At 42.5% G+C, this 5,000-nt stretch overlaps 1 protein-coding gene across 1 annotated transcript in view; it reads right to left on the bottom strand.

Annotated features, from left to right (window-relative positions):
- Positions 1–5,000, bottom strand: part of Tet (Ten-Eleven Translocation (TET) family protein) — a 168,953-nt gene that overhangs the window by 143,783 nt on the left and 20,170 nt on the right. The gene's annotated exons all lie outside the window — the stretch shown is intronic.

Genomic DNA, 5,000 nt, shown 5'->3' with positions numbered 1-5,000 from the left:
TTTAAATTTATCAAATGTAGTAATTTTCTTTTAATTATCAGGCTTTATAATGAAACCCACGTATGTTCGCGTTACCTTATGCTGACAAGCATTCCTATCATTGTAAAAAGTGGTCTCTATGTGTGTGTGTGTGCTGTGTGTATATATATATATATATGTACATATCCCAATAAACAAATGAGGAAAAAAACACATTATTATCCTCATCACAAACAGTGCAAAAGAAAGTGGAAAATACATATCCCCATGGACCTCTCATGCTGCAACGGACCCCGGGCTATAAATAACCTCTAAAATGAAGCACCGTAGAATCTAAATTATCTCCAGAACCGAAATTATCTCTGGAAAGATGACCAACGTGGCATTTGCGATCGTTAAGGGTCGGATCAATAATGGAAAATCTAATAAAAGTAGTTTTTCGATAATGGTATTTCCGTGCATAGGCGCCCCGCGCGAACATCAGCGACACCCTCACCGGACGTTGGTGACCAAAACATCATCATCGCTGAATGAATGACAAACTGCATCGCATTTCGCATGATTGGGATGGAAGGGGGGGTGGGGAGGTAGGGGGTGTGTGATGGGAAGGAGGAAGGGGAAGGGAGGGCAGGGTCGGAGGAAATAAAACTACGCCACCCTTAATGCAAAAAAATCGGCTTCCAATTTCACATTGATAAAATCACCTCGTTGACTGCGCCTGGTGTACATGTTTACAAAATACACCCAAGTGTTTACACAGGCACCCACACACGACAGTTTTGCATCCAATCCCACGCAGCGTTTATATCAGGAGCAGCTCTCTTGCTTATCGCCCTGCAAGCACGGTGTTCACTCTAGCAAATGCAGTGTTTAGTGGCAGGACGCCATCCGTACGCTCTCACAGTACCAGACAGACGCTTTTGTTTGTAGAAGGAGTCAACTCAACGTAGAAGTCGAGTTTGCTCAGCAGCTCTGCTTTCGACGTGATTCTGAGTGTACCTTGGATTTACACTGCTCTGCAAGACTCCCGTCCAAATATATGCACACAGTCTATACAGTAACGCATATCTGCATACAGCCCACAGTAATGCATATATGTATGCTGCCTACACTAATGCTTACATAATACGAATGAAAAGTGATACTACAAATATCTTCCTCTTAAAGTCACTCACCGGACTGTAACATATCTGCATACAGGATACAATACTGAGTATGTAATATACAGGAATAATGATGGTAAATATAGGAAAGTCATATATACTGCATATTACATGTGCCTACGAGTAACTACAAGTATTAAAAACATACTGTCAGTGTGCGCTACACCATTTACCTATTTACTTTCCGTAGTACTTTTAAGAATCTCTTAACTGTCAAATATCTGTCATTTCTAAGTCTCTATCTCTCTCTCGACATTATCTTAAAACATTCCTTTTCTGATTGCTACTCATTTTTCTATTTACTACAAGCAGGTCCTTCTAGCTTTCAAACATCTGCCATGAATAGATTCACTATTCGATATCCTTTTAGGCAAACTTTTCTTTCGCAAGACGATCACGAAAAAAGTTTCAGTCAACTACCCTTGTCACCTTTCAATATAAAAAGGGCAGATAAATATACTCGAGTTACTACAAAAAACGTTCATATTCTGAGAACCTGAATCGTTCCTTTTACGAGACAAGATTCGCAACAACACAAGCTCCTTCAACTAGACTGGAGTCACAACATCAACAAAGTTCTTATGCCAAGATGAAATCGCAACAAACGTTCCTTCTGCCAAACCGGAGTCGCACCCACAAACGTTCTTCTTGCCAATAACGTGGAAAGCAGCACGTCTGATTAAAATGAAAAACAAAAATATCGACCAGTGCAAGTGAGGAAAGAGAGAGAAGCCCATAAACAATAAATAACAGTTACAGAGGGTGACCGCACAACACGGCAACTAGTAATCAAGATTTATCTCAAACTTGCACACCAATAAAAGCTAAAGAGGAGGATGGGGGGAGATGATGCAATTTAAACCAAAGTGGGGATAGGATTGGGGGTTGGGAAGAGGCGGAAGAGAGAAAGAGTAGCAGGGAGCGGAACAGGCAAAATAAAATGTAAGTGGGAGATTAGCAAATAATATGGGAAACAAGGAATAATAAAATAAAATGTAAGTGGGAGATTAGCAAATAATATGGGAAACAAGGAATAATAAGGAAAAGTTTAAGGAGAAAGCAAATTTGGGAGACGAGGAGTGGAAGGAATAATAAAACCAAAAACTGAACTGAAAAGAAGGAACCACCAAAAATTAGGAAAAGGGGGAGAGTGAAAGAAGCTCAATAAGGAAGAGACATGAAGCACAGAAAAGGGTGACATAAACAAAATAACGTTCAACAAAAAAAGTATGAAGCAAAACCGCTGAAAAGCAGGAAGAAAAAGCAAAATAAGGAAGTGACAAAACAGAAAGATTTTAAAATAGGTGAAACGGGAGATGGAATAACCAAAATAAGGGAGGGGAGCATTTCATGGACACTCGAGTTATGGGTTGGGTGGGAGGCGGGATGGGTCACCATTCCAGGGAGTTGGCTACCCTGGAAAGGGATGGTGACGGAATGGGGGGGGAGGGACCATGAAGCTGGAGGTTGTGATGATGAGGGTGGGTGGGTGGGGTGATGAAATGAGGGGATGAGCGGGTCAGATGGCCCTGGAAGGGTGGGACTTATAGGTTGTAGTTTATGGAACGAGCTCCTTGCGACAGGCGTCCTTCATGGAGTGGGGAATGGGGAGGAAGGGGGAGGAGGAGGAGGAGGAGGAGGAGGAGGAGGAGGAGGAGGAGGAGGAGGAGGAGGAGGAGGAGGAGGAATGGCGAATGTCATCCATAGGATTTGTGCCCTCGATGGGGTTGGTATGGGGCTGGAAGCTTGGAGGGTTTGAAGTTTCAGAGTTTGCAAAGGTTTGCCGAAAGGTTGCAGGGTTGGTATGTGAAAGACTGAACTTTCGGGCGCCCACAGAATGTAGTTCGCGAATTCTTATGCAATTTCCATGCAAATACAGATGAACATGAAGGAGAGATTTCGCGAATTTTCTTTGAGCGCTAATCTCTCTCTCTCTCTCTCTCTCTCTCTCTCTCTCTCTCCGATACACATATTATAAAGAAACTGTTTTTCCGCCGTTGCTATTCTCATTGAAATTCTACGGAGGACTCATACATGCCAAAAAAAAAAAAAGAAAAAAGGGAGGAAAAAGGAGGGGAGGGTTTTAATTTACACCGTCTCCAATGATATCAGCTCCACACGCAATTTAGTGTATGAAGGCTCGGTTGGTAGTCTTTATCGATCGCCTCGGAAAACTGGAGGAGAGAAACAGACTCCTAAGGTCGATTCCTCGGGAGGGATAAAAACGAAAACCGCCCCTAGATGCTTCCGACGGGGGGTTTACAAAGGCGAGATTCGCCACGTATCGCAGAGAGATTACCGACCATCGCCGTGAACGGGAGGGCACCGATGGTTTCCAAAAAGGGGGGGGGAGAGTGGAGGAGGTATGATGACGAAGAGAGGGGAAAGGGGAGGGGGTAATGCTGGGCCTAATGTTTATCCAAAGTCTTAGTGACGATTAGGTCGTAAATTCTATAATAAAATGAGGGTCTCATCAACCTAATGGACATGACGGTGGTTCGTCCGCCATTGGTTCGGGATCAAACAGCATCTGTTCTGGTCAAATCCGAAATGAAAAATACCAAGGAAAAAAAATGGCTGATTTGATGATTAATACAGCAATATAACTCCCAACTGGATAACGTAACACGATGCATTTTACAACACAAGAGCAGCTGAGAGAGAGGAGGAGAGAGAGAGATTGGGATTGGTTAACTACATCTGTTGCTGGGAGAACTCACCACATGAACATCAAAATATTTGTCATCTTTTTTTCCAGATTTTCCAGGAAGTTTTTATACTTATTTTCACTGGACACCCCGAATAAACTATAAAGTGCCAGAGAGAGAGAGAGAGAGAGAGAGAGAGAGAGAGGAGAGAGTAGTATTCTTAGAATCACTGCGTCTGAACCCATCATGTACTTGAATCTAGAGCTATATTTACAATAACTATTGAAATTCAAATTAACATTTCTCTCTCTCTCTCACCGCTAATGTTCAAGGAACATTTCAAGAGTCCCAACTTCCCAAGTAATACATCTTCTAAACATGTGACAACAAGAGAGAGAGAGAGAGAGAGAGAGAGAGAGAGAGAGAGAGAGAGAGAGAGGCACAAAGCTCCAAACAAATGAACAACCACAACAACAACAACAACAACACGAGAAACAACACCGCCCTCCACAGGGACAAGCAAACACCAACCCGCCAGGGATATACAGTAACATTTATTGGCATTTACGGTAGACAATAAACCATACACGCTACGCCGTTAATGGGGAAAATGCGTAACGCACGAACACACGTGCACGAATATGACGTCATTTGCTAACGAACGCGAAAAGGACTAGATGGCACATTACAGAAGTTGGAAGGAATGACTGGATGCAAAAGAGAAAAATATGTGCGTGGAAAAAATAATTAATTTATATACTAAGTAGTAGAATTTTAAGTAGACACACACACACACACACACACATATATATATATATATATATATATATATATATAGAGAGAGAGAGAGAGAGAGAGAGAGAGAGATGGCACAGGACGTATCCAATGAAAAGATAAGTAACTTTCCTATAAATTTTACCCAACTAGAAGATCATACGCTTCAGCAATTCCTAAAAAAAAAAAAAAAAACCACGACGCAGAAAGGCGAGATCAAAAGTTGCCGAAGATGAAGCGGCCAGCAGTGACGCACAAGCGTATAGTATCTGCTTATGTACGCCCAATCTGCAACACAGAGCATCTTTTGCATGCGTTGCTGGCGTATGGTCCCAGATGCAAAAGGACCAGATGCCTCTTTGGACGAGCCAAGATCACAAAAAAACACTCAGGGAATGGGGACACACGCACACATACGCACACGTGCATACACACA

This window comes from Macrobrachium rosenbergii, chromosome 53 (assembly GCF_040412425.1).
Source record: "Macrobrachium rosenbergii isolate ZJJX-2024 chromosome 53, ASM4041242v1, whole genome shotgun sequence".
Lineage (NCBI taxonomy): Eukaryota > Metazoa > Arthropoda > Malacostraca > Decapoda > Palaemonidae > Macrobrachium > Macrobrachium rosenbergii.
The sequence above is the reverse complement of the archived record's forward strand: the minus strand, read 5'-3'. Positions and strand labels throughout refer to the sequence as shown.